General features: G+C 48.2%; 1 protein-coding gene across 4 annotated transcripts in view; it reads left to right on the top strand.

Moving 5' to 3' along the window:
• The first annotated feature begins 12,494 nt into the window (after nt 1-12,494).
• The window catches only part of HR (HR lysine demethylase and nuclear receptor corepressor), a 128,691-nt gene continuing 123,289 nt past the window's right edge, over nt 12,495-17,896 (top strand). For 3 of the 4 annotated variants that reach the window (XM_030201996.1, XM_030201997.1, XM_030201994.1), the window contains exon 1: nt 17,174-17,252. The gene's annotated coding sequence lies outside the window, so the exon portion shown is untranslated. Of the gene's footprint in view, nt 12,600-17,173; nt 17,253-17,896 lie in introns of those variants that run through there. The other variant, XM_030201995.1, reaches the window with a different exon arrangement.

Raw genomic sequence — 17,896 nt, 5'->3', positions numbered from 1 at the left:
TCATTGGATTTGGCAGATGAGGTCACCCTGCCTTCTGAGGAGGGGGATGACCCGACGGCTGCCCACCTTTTTCGCAGGAAAGAGCTTCCCTCCCTGATTATTAGGGCTTTTGAGGTTTTGGCCATTTCACCCCTGAATCGTCAGGGGGAACAGGTCCAGTGCCCTCTAGTATGTCTGGCACCAAATGCCCACCTCGTTCCTTTCATGTGCATGAGGCCATGAGAATCCTTATTTCGGTGCAGTGGGATATACCGGACAGTGGGTTTAAGGTTGCTAGAGCTATGTCGCATCTTTACACGCTGCCTGCTGCTGACTTAGACTTGCAGAAGGTTCCTACAGTGGATTAATTAATTACAGCGGTCACTAAGAAAACCACTCTCCCTGTGGAGGGTGGCACGGCGGTCAAGGACCCTCAGGATCGTAGGTTGGGGACTTGCTTGAAGCTGTCCTTTGAAGTAGCGGCCCTTTCCTTGCAAGCTTCAGTTTGTGGCTCCTATGCGGAGCGGGCATGCTTATTGTGGGTACAGAAAGCCTCCTCTCCAGAGGACCTCATGGCTGTTTTACCAGCCTTAGGGTCCAGTTTAGCCTTCCTTACGGATCTTCTTTATGATCTTTTGAGGGCTTCGGCGAAGGAGGTTTCCCTAGCGGTCACCACGCGTCGCTGGCTGTGGTTATGACATTGGGCTGCAGACCTGGCCTCTAAGTCACGGCTGGGAAGGCTTCCTTTTAGGGGAAAGCTTTTGTTTGGGACAGACCTAGAACAGATTGTGAAGGACCTCGGTGACTCTAAGGGCCAGCGCCTCCCGGAGGACAAGTCCAAATTTGTGCAACCGGCGGGACCTAGACCTAAGTTTAGGGATACATGTCATTATTGTCCAGGTTGCGGGGCCTCTTTTCAGAGAGGAAGGTCTTCTCAAAGACCTCAGCCCTTTCGAGGTGACAGGCAGGCCTTCCTGTCCAGTAACAGAAACTAGCCCGCAGCCAGGTCCGCCCAACGATGGGGCCCTGGTCCATCTCCAGCCAGTTATTGGGGGCAGGCTGTCCCTATACCTGGTGGAGTGGACCAGGGTAACATCTGACGGATGGGTCTTGGAGGTTATCAGAGACAGTTACAAGTTGGAATTGGCTCGTCCAATAGTAGACTCATTTCTGGAATCTCCTTGCAATTCTCCCGCCAAGGTACAGACAGTTCGTCACACCCTCCTCAACTTACAACGACTGGGAGCCGTCCAGCCTGTACCCCCAGCAGAAAGAGGGTGCGGTCGATACTCCATTTATTTTGTGGTGCCAAAAAAGGGCAGTTCTTGGCAACCCGTCCTAGATCTCAAGTGTGCCAACAAGTCCTTACGGTTCGGCTTTTCCGCATGGAAACCCCCCGCTTGGTGATCGCAGCAGTACAGCCAGGGGAGTTGTTGACGTCTCTCAATCTCAAAGAGGTCTATTTACACATTCCAATTTGGCCTCCCCACAGGCGTTTTCTTCGCTTTGCAGTGCTCGGTCGTCATTTTCACTTCAAAGCGATGCCCTTCGGCCTAGCCACAGCACCTCGGACTTTTTCCAAGGTCCTTGTCATAGTGGCGGCCTATCTCAGAAAGGAAGGGATTCAAGTCCATCCTTATCTAGACGACTGGCTTGTGCGGGCGTCTTCTTTCAAGGAGAGTTGACGGGCAGCCGACATAGAGGTCGGGTTACTTCAATCGCTTGGTTGGGTGATCAACTTCCCAAAGTGCAGCCTTACGCCATCCCAGACACTGGAATACTTGGGAGTGTGCTTCGATACCCGAACAGGGATAGTTTCTCTTCCTTCAGTTCGAGCACAGTGGTTGCAGGGTCAGTTGCGAGCTCTGTTCCAAACTCCAAACCCGCGGGCTTGGGACTATGTACAAGTTTTGGATTCCATGGCCTCCACCTTGAACGTCGTAAAATGGGCCAGAGCTCACATGCGCCCCCTGCAGTGGTACCTTCTGAGCCGCTGGTCTCCTTTCTCGGAGGATTACGAGGTTCGGGTGCCATGTTCGACCCGTCTGCACACAATCATGCACTGGTGGTTCATTCAAAAAAATCTGGTGTCAGGCATTCCTCTGCAAACCCCGGAATGGAAGATCGTGACCACAGATGCGTCGCTGTCTGGTTGGGGGGTCTCATTGCCTCTAACAGACGGCCCAGGGCATTTGGACCTCGACGGAGGGGTCTTGGTCCATCAACTGCTTGGAGTTGCAGGCGATTCATCTGGCCCTTCGGGAGTTTCTGTCTCTTCTCTGTGGTGGCCCAGTTCAAGTTCTCTCAGACAATATGACGGCAGTCGCCTATGTGAACCATCAGGGGGGCACCAGGAGTACACCACTAGTGCGCGAGGCGGCCTTGATCTGCCGTTGGGCAGAGACTCATCTCTCTCTCTTGACGGTGGCTCATATAGTGGGGTCACAGAATGTGCAAGTGGACTTTCTCAGTCGCCACCAGTTGGAGCCAGGGGAGTGGACACTCTCTCCTCTGGCCTTCAATCAGATAGCTGCCCGTTGGGGGATGCCGATGATGGACTTAATGGCCACTGCATTCAATGCGAAGGTTCTCCATTTCTTCAGCAGGGGAAGACAGCTGGGCTCGGAAGGCATCAATGCTCTTCTACAACCTTGGCCCAGGGGCCTGCTCTATGCCTTTCCCCCATGGCCTATGGTGGGCAGGTTACTGACTCGCATTGCCAGTCATTCCGGTCGAGTGATCCAGGTGGCCCCGGATTGGCCCAGACGTCCCTGGTACACAGATATGGTCAGGCTCCTGTTCGATCGTCCTCTCCGGCTCCAGGCGCAGGATGGTCTCTTGCTGCAGGGACCAATCATGATTGAGGATCCCCCACCTTTGGTCTTACGACCTGGCCCTTGAAAGGGCGAAGTTGGAAAGGGTATCTGGACGCAGTTATCGCTACAATGCTTCAGGCTCGGAAAAGATCCACCTCGATAGCTTATGCTAGGGTGTGGCATACCTTCGATTCGTGGTGTGTGAGTTCGGGATTGTCAGCGGCTTCGGCTTCGATATCGGTTATCCTCGCATTTCTTCAGGATGGTGTACAGAAATCACTCTCGTTGAGTTCTCTTAAGGTGCAGATGGCAGCTCTGGCATGCTTTAGAGAACGGCTTCAGGGGGCGTCGATCGCCTCCCACCCGGATGTGGTTCATTTGTTGAGGGGCGTAAATCGGTGCATCCTCCGCACGTGCCAGTTCTGCCATCCCGGAACTTTAATCTAGTTCTCAAAGCGCTTCAGCATCCTTACTTTTTCCCTTATTGGGGATTACGGTTAAGGATCTTACCTTGAAGGCAATTTTCCTAGTAGCCATTACTTCGACTCGGAGAATTTCAGAGTTGCAGAGACCCCTTCCTGCGTTTTACGGAGGCAAGGGTATCGATTAGGACAGTGCCTTTGTTTTTGCCCAAGGTGGTTTCTCGTTTCCATTTGGGGCAGTCTCTGCATTTGCCAACTTTTCTCTGGGAAGATTACCCCGAGCAATTCTGGGTTCTTCGCTGCCTCGACGTGAGACAGGCTCTTCTCAGGTATTTGGAGGTGACGAATGAATTTCGTTTTTCTGACCATCTCTTTGTCCTTTTTGGAGGCAGTAAGAAGGATCATATGGCTTCCAAGGCCACCATAGCCCGTTGGGTGCGGGAGGCCATCACTTCGGCCTACGTGGCATTGAGCAAGCAAGCCCCTTTGCAAATTCGTGCTCATTCAACGCGAGCTCAGGCTTCCTCCTATGCAGAGTCCCATTTGGTTTATCTGGAAGATATCTGCAGAGCCGCTACATGGGCTTCGGTCCATACGTTCACTCGTCATTATCGGGTGAATGTGGCAGCTTGGCGGGATGCGGTGTTTGGCTCGTCGGTGATTTCTGCCGAGTTGGGGGTGTCTCGCCCTACTTGAGGACTGCTTGGGTACATCCCACAAGTCTCTGGATTGATCTGTGGGACGCTATGGAAGGAAAAATTAATTCTTACCTGATAATTTTCTTTCCATTAGTCCCAACAGATCAATCCAGAGGCCCCCCCTGGATTTACTGTCTGCGGTTTTGTTTCGGTTGGTTAGTTTTTTTCAGGTTTCGTTGTTCTGAATGTTCCTTTGTTTGATTAAATAATAAAAACAAATAAATTTGGAAGTGGTGGAAGTATGTTGGGCATTTGGTCTGACAATGTCAGTAGAGTTTTCTATTGTTTTCATTCCACTGCTTTGGTATCGTTGATACTGAGGTTTACTTGGCTGCACAGGTCCACATATAGCAAACCTTGGAGGTTCTCTCTATCTCCACCTCCTGGTAGAGGGACACAACCCACAAGTCTCTGGATTGGTCTGTTGGGACTAAAGAAAAGAAAATTATCAGGTAAGAATTAATTTTTCCATATCAGTATGTCAGGTTTTGAGCCCAACCTTAGATAACATGGTTACACCTGCTTGATTAGAAATGATGTATGAGCTTTATGACTGATGCTGGAACTGAATGTGCTGTGTCTGGGCCTCACCATGTCCATTCATGCACAGGGAAGCAAGATAATCAGTCCTTCTGCCTCAGTTGGGGGATACTCACTGGATTCTGTTTGCTGACCAGATTCACCCTGGTTTTAAGACCAGGAGTCTATTTCCAGCTTTGTTGCATGGCAGAAGAAATGTTTTGAATCTTTGCATGCTAACTTTAATCTTTTGCTATCCTGCACCTTATGTCCTACCACTGGATAAGGCAGAATTTCAATCTGGCCTGGGGGCTAGGGAAAAGTCCCTGCAGGTCCCGGTCTCAGGGAAGAGGGAGCAAGGGAGAAAGTATCAATGAAATTAATATTGTGTTGAGCTTCCAACCTGTAGGACGCCTATGACAAAGCAGTGGGATAAGATGATAAGATTGCTGGGCCAGGAGAGAGGGATATGATTCATAGGAGGGGGGCTATATATTAAGATCTCTTGCAGAGAGCCCAGTGGGGTTTGGAAAGAAAAGTATCATGAAACTCCTTCCAGGGGCAGAGGTGACAAGATTCTCTGGAAAGGAATTGATGAAATCCTGTTGGGTTTTGGGGAGAGTGATTGTCTGTCTGGCATTCCTCTCTTGGGGGTTCATCAGGTAATGAGAGTGCTAGGGCAGAGGATGATATGGAGTGGGATTCAAGGGAGATGAAATGCTCAGAGAAGACTAGAGTGGTGTGTGAGAGAGATGTTCTGGTACTCCTTTCTTGGGGGGGGGGGTCATCAGATAATAAGAGTGCTAGGGCAAAGGATGATATGGAATGGGATTCAGGAGAGATGAGATGCTCAGAAGAGTGGCTGATCATGAGACTGTAAAGTGGTTTGGGGGGGTCATCCGTTAATGAGAGTGCTAGTGCAGAAGATGGTATTGAATGGGATTCAGGGGAGATTAAATGCTCAAGGGAATGGTTGATTATGAGAGAGGTATTTCAGTACTCCTGTCTGGGAGTATGTGACAGGATCCTCAAGGGATGGGCTGGAAATGAGATCCCTAAGGGGAAAAGTTGATGGTCAGATTCCAGTGGAGTTTAGGGATGGAGGTGTTCTGATGCTTCTCCTTAGGTCCAGGTGATGGAAGCCCTGGGCTTAGGAGTGGATGGGAAGGATGGGCTCCTGTCTTTAATTAGATTCCTTGGCACAGGCTGTGCTTCTGCTGGCGAGCCACGGAGCAGGTTGAAGCCAAGAGGAAGAGAACATTCTGTGCTTTTGGCTCTGCAGTGGCCGTACGCCTCAGATAAAGACACAGCTCAGTCTTCCTGCTCCTCACCCATTTCACCGCCCCCCCAGGTGCTGCCCAGGCATGTCAAAGCCTTTGTGGCAAGCCTGAATGGCACTAAGTGCCTGCAGGGAACAGCAGGATGGGAGAGGGAGTGAACGGGTGCAGGAAGAAGGGTGGCACTAAAAAGCAAGTGGGACACAGCCAGGGGTAAACTCCTATGCCGAAGGAGTGGATGCAAGTTTCTTTCCCTTTTCATTCTGCATGGAGGATCCTCTGTGCCAGGAGCAACCATGGGCCAAATATGTGAGAGAAAAGCTTCTGCTATCTAGAAGTAACAGCTGTTCTATGTTGATTTATAGCCCATAAAGCCTTTCCTTAGTGTGTAGCCACTGATGAGACGTGACAACAACAGAGGTTCTGTAACCTAAAATTTTCTTATTTGGCAATTATATATCCAGGAATAGGATCCCCAGATTAGGACACTCCCTGCCTGCTAACATCAGGATACTGATAAAATTCCTCCTCCTAAAGGCGTCCCAGATCAATGCCTTTCCCAGAAGCTGGTTCTCTTCAATATCTTTGTGAGTGATATTGTGAAAGGGTTAGGAGGAAACGTTTGCTTTTTGATCAGTGACACTACGATTTGCAACAGAGGTGGACAGCCCAGAGGGAGTAGATGGTAGGAAAAGTGATGCAAAAGAGATCATGGATTGGTTGACTGCTTGGCAATCAGGTTTCAATAACCCATATATGGTTAGTTTATAATACCTACACAGAGCAGGAAAAGGACTTTGGGGTGATTATACTGCATATAGTATGATGATTTGACAGTGATCAGAGGGCAAGGTGCAATGCCAAATGCAAAACTACCTCTAATTTAAGAAGCAGGTGCTATTATAGCCCGGCTCTTCTCTCAAGCCCTTGATTTATTTATTTATTTGTTGCATTTGTATCCCACATTTTCCCACCTATTTGCAGGCTCAATGTGGCTTACATTATGCCGTAGTGGCGATCGCCATTTCCGGGATGAGAAATACAAAGTGGTATTGCATTAAAGTTCATACATGATAGAGTAAATTAAGCAGTTAAGTATAGAGAGTTCGTTTCCAGCTTGAGAGATAGAGTGGTGGTGCGTTAGAGTTCATTAGTGACAGAGTGAATGAAGCAGTCAAGTGTAAAGAATTCGGTTTCTCTTTGATTTTGGTGGAGTTTCGTTGTCTAGTATTTAGGATGGATCATGGTGGTATGCCTTTTTGAACAGGTTGGGTTTTAGTGATTTTCGGAAGATTGTTAGGTTGTGCATTGTTTTTATGACGTTTGGCAGTGCATTCCATAGTTGTGTGCTTATGTAGAAGCTGGATGCATATGTTGATTTATATTTAAGTCCTTTGCAACTTGATGGCTGTGGCAGCCAACCAGTCAGTCACTCATACCACACCAGGACTAGCCTGCCTGCTACAAACCTCTGAGACCAGTTCCACATACCTTAACCAACTGTACAAACAATTTTACCTTCAGTCTACCTACCCACTTTTATTTATCCCAATATTTTTTTAATCCATCTGTCTGTCTGTATATCCCAACTGCTTGTGTCCCCTCTGCTGCCTATTAAAATAGCTCATTTGTATTGTGCTGTCATTGTATCACGTTTCTGTTATTTGAATGTTCTACTGTGCTGTCTTTATGTCTATATTACTGACACCGTATCATATTATTTCTATTACTATGATTTAATTTGCTTGTTTCCAAGTTTACCCCACTGTTCTAATTGTGTGGGGATGGAACTCCTCTGATTTTAGGAAAGGCGTAAGAGGATTGGATTCTCCAGCCTGGAAAAGAGATGGCTGAGGGAGGGATGACAGAGGTCTACAAAATACTGACTGGTGTAGGATGGGTAAACGTAAATCAATTTTTTATCCTTTCAAAAAGTACAAAGACTAAGGAACACTCAAGGAAGTTACATAGTACTACTTTTAAAACAAACGAAGAAATATGTTTTCACTCAACAAGTAGCTAAGCACTGGAACTCATTGCTAGAGGATGTTGATACTTGTGACCTGAATTGGCCACTGTTGGAAGCAGGATACTGGGATAGATGGACCGTTGGTCTGACTCAGTATGGCTATGTTCACCTTTGCAGGAAGGGTGTGCTGCTGTTCAGAAGGCCTGCGCTCAAAGTGGGTGGACCCTTGCCCACTTGGACCCACCCATGGCTACGCCACTGGACCATCCTTTATTAGGTATTTGCTGAGGGCCTATCTTTGTTCTGAGTGAGACTGTGGTGAGGGATTCCGCTAGCATGAGGATCTGTAGTAGTTTGGCTTGTTTTATTTCCAATCTACTACTACTATTTAACATTTCTAAAGCGCTACCAGGGTTACGCAGCGCTGTACAATCTAACAAAGAAGGCCAGTCCCTGCTCAAAGGAGCTTACAATCTGTTTTCCTGTTTCTGTTTTTTCCTTTAATTCTTATTTGTCCTCCTTCACACTCTCTCGCGTTCTCTAATTCTCTCTTTCCCACCTGGATCCTTAGACAGCCTTGGCATGGAGGTGGGACTGGAGGTGCTGTAAAGGGGAAAACATATTTCTACGTTTCTATCCTGAAATATTTTCATGTGCCATAGGCGCCAGCTCAATATTTCTCCCTGTAAGTCTGTAGATCTGGGGCAGCAAGCTCCACGCTGCCTGCAGACAGAGATACAACAGAACAGAACACACACAAAAAAGAAGTGCTTCTGTATCCTAGCTACTGCTCCCGCCTCCCCCTGTTGGCTGGTGTCTATCCAATAGAGTGCAGGGAGGAAAGAGTTGCTGTAGCCTAGCGGCTGCCAATGGGGAAAGCAAGTGCAGGAGACAGACCCTGACAAAAGGAACAGACAGATCTCATAGGAACAAAAGGAACTTTATTGGCATGACAATTTTACCTATGCTACCAAAGTAATACCTACAGCTGTTAAGTAAAAAAAAAATAAGAGGAGTACTGGGAGAGGAATAAAGGGGGCTAGGAAGGGGTGAAGGTAAAGAAGAGAAGTACTGGGAGAGAATAAAGGGGACAAGGGTGTGTGTGAAGGAAATGGAAAGCAGGGTCACTGGTTAGGAGAGACAGTACTGCTCTGAAATGCTGGAAGAGGCAGAAAGGAGTTGTAAAGGGAGGGGCTGGGTGATGGGGACAGTGGACTAATAGTGGAGCTGTGGGAGAGGAGTAAAACAGGTTGTGAGGGTAATGGCTGTTTGGGGGAAGGTTGCTAGCAGAAAAAGATGATCTGGGAGAGAGGAAGAACAGGCAGAGGAAACACAAGCTGCAGAAGAAAGAAGAGCTAGAAGAGATAGTGAGTAGGTGTAGGGGACTGGGAAAAGTGTGGCTGAGAGAAAGGGAAAGGGGAAATGGGACTTGATATACCGCCTTTCTGAGGTTTTTGCAACTACATTCAAAGCGGTTTACATATATTCAGGTACTTATTTTGTATCAGGGGCAATGGAGGGTTAAGTGACTTGCCCAGAGTCACAAGGAGCTGCTGCAGTGGGAATCGAACTCAGTTCCCCAGGATCAAAGTCCACTGCACTAACCACTAGGTGGTTAGAACAGACATCAAGGTAAGGAATGGAGGAGGCGGTAAGACCAGTGTTGCCAGGTGGAAAATTTTTTTCCCACCCAATCCAGCGTAAAAACAGCCCAAAACACGCCCAAACTCAAACCCCGCCCCTGACACCCCCACCCCCGCGTCATCAACCCCGCCGTCACCGGCCCCGCCTCCCCCGTCATCGGCCCCGCCTCTCACGTCATTGGCCCGCCTCCCCCGTCATCGGCCCCGCCCAAAACGTCACTAACCCCGCCCGAAACGTCACTAACCCCGCCCCCGCGGCCGAAAAAAACTGCCCGAAAAACCGCGGAAAAGAAAAAAAAGAAGCCCAAAAAACCGCGACCCGCCGCGGGCAAAAATTTCCTGCGGCGGGTCACGGAAAACCGCCCAATTGGGCGGTAAAACCGCCCACTTGGCAACACTGGGTAAGACTATAAGAAAGTAAGATGAGAGAACCTATAGAGAGAGAAACCCACAGAGAAATTATGACGACATGGGAGGAAAACTGGAAGAAAATCCTTAAAAGAAGGAATGTTAGGGCAGAGAGAAAACCAAGAACAGGTAGATACAGAGAACCACATTTAAATTACAGGCACGAAGGTTGGAAAATATTTATGTTTTTAGTAAAGATTTCAGTGCCAGATTTGCCCGACAGGATTGCTCCAGTCCTGGGTTTACCTGTTGCATGCACTCGTAGTTCTCATTTCTCCATTCCATTCTCTATGAAAGCAAGACTATAAGTCCCTGTATGCAATGGGGTAAACCCAGGACTGGATCAAACCTGTCAGGCAAATCTGGAGCAAGAGTAGGCACTATTTATTTGTTTATTTATTGGTGCTTAAATCCCACATAATCCAAATCTTAATTATTCAATTTTATGTTGCTTACAATAATTAAGACTAGAAATGCATACAATATATTTTTATAAGTATGACGAAAACACAAACCGTGAGATTGAAAAGCGCAAAGATATCATAACATTTGCTGTTTAGTTCATTGTCATTTGTTAAAAAGGAATGCCTTGAGAAATTTGTGAAATATTTTATAGTTGGTAATCCTTTTTATCAATAGCTATATTTTGCCCTTCTCCAGCCCTGTAGTTACCAGAATTAATATGTTATTTTACTGGAAGGACATGAGAGAGCAGGAGGGGATTGTATCTGATACCATAGTCTGAAAAATATCTTTAACATTGCTTCTCTTTGGTAGCTCTGAAATGCAGAGACCTAGGATTGAGTCTCAAATTGAAAGTGGAATAGAGAGTGACACCATCTCCCTTTTTTTTTTTTTTTTTTTTTACAAAAACAAAACAGTCATTACCTTATTACATCTTATGGGAGTCAGTGGTGTTGGACTAAATGGGCTTGTTATGCTGTATCATCCCAAACAAATAGCATGGCAGCAGCAGGAAGAGGTTACAGGAGAGATGGATAGAGATTGGAAGGGGGTAAGGGCAGTGCCGTAGCGAGGGTGCCTGACACCCGGGGCGGGTCGCCGCTGCGCACCCCCCCGGATGCAGCACGGGCACGGCGCACCCCCCCCTCCGGAGCGCACCCCCCCGAAATGCACCTTCCCCCCCCCCCCCCGAAACACACCCTTACCTTGCAGCGGGAGGGCCGATCCGCCCCCAGTGCACGTCACTGGGAGCTGCGTCGGCTCTGCTGCTTCCCTGCTTTCTCTGCCCCGGAACAGGAAGTAACCTGTTCCGGGGCAGAAAGAGCAGGGAACCAGCGAGCCGACACCCCCCCCCAGTGGCGTGCACCTGGGGCGGACCACCCCACTGCCCCCCCCTTCCTACGCCACTGGGTAAGGGGCTTTTGGTTTGGTTTTCCTCTTGACTCGGCTACTAAGCCCTGGCTTTCCATTCTCAACTCCCAGCACAGCTCTGCTGCCGGCTACCTCTTATTTCTAGAATAAGCAGTGTTGTTTTGGGATCTTGCCAGACACTTGTAACCTGGATTGGCCACTGTTGGAAAAGGAGAACATGTTTGGTAAAAAGAGAAAGAGGGATGTTTGTGCTGAAGTCACCATTAATAAAGGAGTGGGCATTGTGCCAAAGGGCTGTTACTACCAAATGAAGTGCCAATTTCCATTTTTGCATCCTACCCCAAAATAAAGGTCAAACTAGGCACTGAGATAAAGAAGTGAGGGAAAAACAGAATAAGAAGGTGAGTAGAGGAAGAAGATATTAAAGCAGGAAGAGACTGAGAAAGAAGTGGGGATGGTCTGATCAGTTGTGTCGCGAGGGCAGCTGACACCCGGGGTGGGTCGCCGCTGCGCACCCCCCCCCCCCCCCGGGTGCAGCGCGGTGCACCCTCCCCCCTCCGGAGCGCAACCCCCCCCCCCCGAGAACATACCTGGAAGGCGGTGAGGGGCGGGCGGGAGAGCCAATCCGCCGAGTGCACGCCGCTGGGGGGTGTCAGCGCCTCGCTGGTTCCCTGCTCTCTCTGCCCCGGGGCAGAGAGAGCAAGGAACCAGCGACGCGCCGACACCCCCCAGCGGCATGCACCCGGGGTGGACCGCCCCACCGCCCCCCCTTCCTATGCCACTGGGTCTGAGAGAAAAGAAAGTGTATGGTGTGCACAGGTTACGTAGGGAAGAGGGACTATTGAGGACTGGCTGGGAGGGGGAGAATATGGGTTGTGTGTATGGGCCAGGATGGACTGGATGGCATAACGTGAGTGTGGTGTAGATGGTCTGGGAGTAGGATGGTAACCTGTGGTGATGTGTTGGGGAGGAAGAGAGACTGGTGGAACTTGCAGTGCTAGCATTTCTTTTGCCTACAAATCCTCCCTGTATGTGCACAACCTGCTGTGCTCTTCATTTAAAGAGCCTGGCCAGTTGTGTTCACAACCCACCATGCTTTAATTTCCTTTATATGGGCTTGTGCTGAGTTGAGTACCAACCCCTCCCCCCCCCCCCCCCCCCACTCCGATCATTATGAAAAGTTGGCTTCTATATCATGTGCTTTGCTCTGACACCACCTCTGATCTGCAACTCATTTGGTTTCTCTCCCAACCTGAGCAGAGGAGGCTGTGAGGAAGGAGCTTGCCCTGTATCTGCCTCCCCCGCCCTCCAAACTCGAGTCATCTCAGGTCACTGGAGCCTGCAAGTGCGCAGAGGCTGACACACAGGGAGCCCAGTGCTGGCTGTCGCTGCAGCAGGAGCTGTGTACCCAGGCACAGGGTATCAGCTGATCTATAATGACAATGCAGAGACTCAGCCCATCCTGTCACAAGAGCAACAGGGACTTAGCTTCTTCTGTAATGACTGCCGTGGGACTCGGCTCCAGGTTTTGAGGTATTTTATTGACAGGGGTTATGAAAATCTAATTCCTGCATTGTCTGTCCTGCTTATTTTAACCTCTCTTTTCATCTCTTCACTCTCTTCCTGTTCTCCCTCTATCTCCTTCCTCTCTCTTCTCATTCTCCTTTCATTTCTTCACTTTCTCCTTGTCCTCCCACTGTCTTTTCTTTCCCTGTCTTCCTTCACTTTCTCCCCATTCTCCCTTCTCCTCGCTTTCTGAAGCCTCCCTTTATTTCCCTGGTTTTCTGCCTCTTTGAATGTCTTTCTGCCTCTGTTTCATGCACTAATGACTTCTACAACTGCATGCTTGTGTGGGGCACACACACTCGTTCTCCCACTCACACGCTCACATCCATGTTCTGTCGGTACAGCACAGAGCAGTATTTCCAGCCAGCTGCTGAAAAGGAGGCTTTCTTGTTGTTTAAATGCAGCCGCTAAGCTGAGAGTTGTTGGCCTTTAACTGCTTCTCAGTTACAGTTTCTGCCAAACTTACACACACAGACACTGGTGCACAATCTGTCAAACACTCACACTGGCATACACACCCACGCACATTTATAGATGCTGATGTACGCGTGCCAAACATGTCGGTGCACACATTGAAATACTGATACACATGCAGTGCCAAATACTCACCCTGGCATTCACACACACACACACTCCATCAAACACTTACAGATACTGATGTATACAATGAAACACTCACACACCACTGTGTACACTGCCAAACACTCACACTGGTATGCACATTTACAGACACACATGTGCCAAATACACTGGTGTGCACACTGAAATACTTACACAGCAATGCATGCAGTGCTAAACACAGACACACTGGCATGCGCATTCACATACATATGCCTGCAGACAGACAGAGGCACATAGATACTGATGTACATATATGAATCACACACTGACACACACCTGCAGACACTGATATGCAAGAAAGCACAAAGGCAGACGGTCTGCAAGCTCCAAGATGGAAAAAGTACAGAGCAGATCGTTAAGAACGTAATTTATTAAGACAACTAAAAATATAAAAAATAATATAAATACATATGAAAAGTAAGCCCGACACAGGCCGTGTTTCGCCCAGCAAGGGCTGCTTCAGGGGCTACACAAAAATCCTTTTAAGTTGGAAGAATAATGAACAATTTGCAAAAATGCAATATGCTAGCAATCTCAGTGTGAAAAAACAGCTCTTCGAGAGGGCCAAATCAACATAACATCCAGTCTATCTGGCGTCTCTTGTCTCTGAAGAAAGACTGGATGTTATGTTGATTTGGCCCTCTCGAAGAGCTGTTTTTTCACACTGAGATTGCTAGCATATTGCATTTTTGCAAATTGTTCATTATTCTTCCAACTTAAAAGGATTTTTGTGTAGCCCCTGAAGCAGCCCTTGCTGGGCGAAACACGGCCTGTGTCGGGCTTACTTTTCATATGTATTTATATTATTTTTTATATTTTTAGTTGTCTTAATAAATTACGTTCTTAACGATCGACACTGATATGCATACTGACACAAACACACACATTCATGCACTGCCAAACACTCAGACTGGCATACACATTCACACACACACACACACATGCATGTGCTGCCAAACACTCAGACTGGCATACACATACACACACACGCACACACACACACACATTCATGCACTGCCAAACACTCAGACTGGCATACACATTCACACACACACACACACACACACACACACACACACACACACATGCATTTGCTGCCAAACACTCAGACTGGCATACACATTCACACACACACACACATTGATGCATATGTGTCAAACTTACCACTGTGCACATTAAAACTCTCATCCCCCCCCAATGTATGCACTACCACTCACACTGGCATGCACATTCTCACACACACACACAGATGTACATGTGCTAAACTTACCAGTGTGCACATTGGAACACTCACCCCCCCCCAACACTCACACTGGCATGTAGATTGACATACACACAGATACAGATGCGCACATACAAAATACTAGCGTACACACTGTCACACATGCATGCGTGCACACACATACACACAGAGACAGGGATACACACACATAGGGACAAGGATGCACACTGACACAGACATACAGACACTGATGCATGTGTACTAAACATACTGGTGTGCACACTAAAATACTGGCACACATGATCGTCTGTGTTGTATGTGAGTGCATATGTATGTCACACACACACATACTGATGCTTGCCTGCCAAGCACACCAGCATAGGTATCATTGAGGAACATTAAACTGTTTTTCGCCTTGCAGTCCTGCTGCAGTGCATCCCAGATCTTGTCCTGCTGACACCATCTTTTATATCTTGGGCTTACTGAGGTGAAAGGCTTCTTTGTATCAGTGAGATGGGGGAACAGAGTACAGTCCATGAAGGAAGAGGGAGCTATGTATCCAGTACACATAAGTGTTTTCATACATTTGTATACTGGTCTTCTGGAGCTGGGACACTCACTGCAGCTTACTCAAGAGCTACTTCCCTGCTACTCTGGGATAGAATGAGTGTCTGCATGCACTTCTCTCACCTGTTTTGCAAAGGCAGCACAGCCAGCCCCAGTTCTTAGCGCTCACGAGTTCACTGGATGATCTTGGAAACAAAACTGTATTGATTTGAGGGATCTGAAAACTGCCACTAATTAGCAGCTATGAAATAGGCCATGGCCGGGGTGAGGGTGAGTGAGAGGACATTAAAACAGAGACCTCAAAAGTATGAATTGGACATAGGAAGCATTTTTCAATGGAAAGGGCGTTCTAGATATGACATGAGGGTAAAGTGAGGAGCTACATTAGGAGCTACTTCTTCATAGAAAGGGTGGCAAATACATAGGGCTTTTTTTGAGGGGGTACTGAGTACCAGCACCTTTTCCACTGTCTGCTCTTTCATTAAAATATGGACCCCAAAGAGCATACTCTGGACATGTATACTCTGGAGGAAAGGAGAAACAGGGGTGATATGATACAGACATTCAAATATTTGAAAGGTATTAATCCGCAAACGAACCTTTTCCAGAGATGCGAAGGCGGTAGAACGAGAAGACATGAAATGAGATTGAAGGGGGGCAGACTCAAGAAAAATGTCAGGAAGTATTTTTTCACAGAGAGAGTAGTGGATGCTTGGAATGCCCTCCCGCGGGAGGTGGTGGAAATGAAAACGGTAACGGATTTCAAACATGCGTGGGATAAACATAAAGGAATCCTGTTCAGAAGGAATGGATCCTAAGGAGTTTAGACAAGATTGGGTGGCAGAGCCAGTGGCGGGAGGCGGGGATGGTGCTGGGCAGACTTATACGGTCTATGCCAGAGCCGGTGGTGGGAGGCGGGACTGGTGGTTGGGAGGTGGGGATGGTGCTGGGCAGACTTATACGGTCTGTACCCTGAAAAGGACAGGTACAAATCAAGGTAAGGTATACACAAAAAGTAGCACATATGAGTTTATCTTGTTGGGCAGACTGGATGGACTGTGCAGGTCTTTTTCTGTCGTCATCTACTATGTTACTATGTTACTATGTAAGAGCTCAGGCTCTATATACCAATTCTGCCTTGTCATAGATTCTGTGACTGGTTGCAGGGGGCCTGGCTATTGTGGGGTGGGCCCCTCAGTGATCACCCCACCCCTGAAGGGTGGCCTGGCATTTGAGTACCGGCACCTTTTTCGCTAGAAAAAATGCACTGTGAAATAGCCTCCCAGACATGGTGGCAAACCTAGTAATGGAACTCAGAAAGGCCTGGGATAGGGAGAGGGGATCCTTAGCCACAGGCAGGGGCAGCAGAACACCTTTCTGGTTTGAGAGGGAGGACAAACAGACCAATCCCCCACTCCTGCCCTTCCAAGATTCCTCATTGCTGATACTACTAGTGAGCAGGTCAAAGGTTAGTTAGGCCATGGCCCATCCCATTCTGCTGCCTGTGGCCAGGAAGGCTGAGTAATAAAGCCTTGGATAAGCTTTGAGGATCCTTAGCGGTGCTGTGGGCTAAAGTCTGGTATAAACTTATAGGATCCTCTGCTATGGGGATTAAGCACAAGGGATCTTTTAGCCTGGAAGAAGTGAAAGAGAAAGCTGGAGATTAACTAGGAGTCTATGGCATTGTACCAATATATTAGCTGGGCAGAGTACATGAGCCTAGGGATCCTTATATTTCATCAGATTCTAGGTTTCATCGAGTGTATGGGGAGGATGGACCCTCTCTCTGCCACTACAGGTTTAATCCCAAGTCCCAGGATTCCCCCTTTTATCTTTAGAATGTGCCCTTCACCCCTCCGCTTCCTGCACCCATCTTGTCCCTTCACCCCAGAAATGGTGGATTTGCACTGGGCTCTGAACACTATACCTCAGCAGCTGTGTCCAGATTTGAGGGCGCCGCAGCAGCCAGAAGTGAGGCGAGGAGCTGCCAGAAGATTTGGGCTCTGGGCTGGATTCCCAGAAAACTGCTTGTGTGGGAGTGGATGTCCTCCGGTGCCCTCGGCTTGCTGCAGCCTCCACACTCGCAGGCTCTGACGTTTTAGGCACTGGCACAGATTAGAGAGCAGGGCTTCTCCTGAAACTCTGGGCTGAGCTGGAGCGCAAGAATGGGGACCTTCCGTGGCTACCTGTAGATCCCACACGCCTCACAGGTACACCGCTCCACCATGGACCGAGTTTTAGCTTGCTCTTTTATTTCTAATGTCTTTCTTTTTGGGCTGTTTGTTTGTTTCAATTAAATTGGCAATAAAAAAAACCGAGGGCAGGAAGAAACGGAGACACTAGGGGATAAGAAGAAAAGGGGGAACGAGTGAGAGGGAAGGGGGGGTGTGGAAAGGGGAAAAAGGGGAACGAGAGGGAGGGAGGGAGAGATCAAGGATAGAAAGAAAGGGGGGTTGAGGGAGGGAGTGCGCAGGGACAAAGACAAAAGGGGAGCGACAGGGAACGAGGGGGATAAGGAGAAAAGAGAGGGATGGAGGATGACGGGATGGGGAGAAGGGGATGGGATAAGGGGGTAGAGCATAGGGGAGTAAGAGAAAGGCAGAGTTAGGGAGATAGGGTGTGGGAGAAGAGTCTAGAGAAACAAAAGAGGGCGAGAGGGGATAGAAAGTTGTTTGAAAAGCATGGGAGAAATGGAGGTAGAGGGGTAGAGAGGGGCCGATAGAGGAAAAGATTTTAAGAAGAGGCTGAGACATTTAAAAAAGGAGAAAATAAAAGGTTTACTGTTGAAGAAATGTGACTGCGCTCATAAATCAAATGAATACTGGAATATTCTCACACGCTGTACTCTCAGCGC

The sequence above is a fragment of the Microcaecilia unicolor genome, chromosome 4, assembly GCF_901765095.1.
Source record: "Microcaecilia unicolor chromosome 4, aMicUni1.1, whole genome shotgun sequence".
Taxonomy (NCBI): Eukaryota; Metazoa; Chordata; class Amphibia; order Gymnophiona; family Siphonopidae; genus Microcaecilia; species Microcaecilia unicolor.
This window is presented reverse-complemented; position numbering and strand designations above follow the sequence as displayed.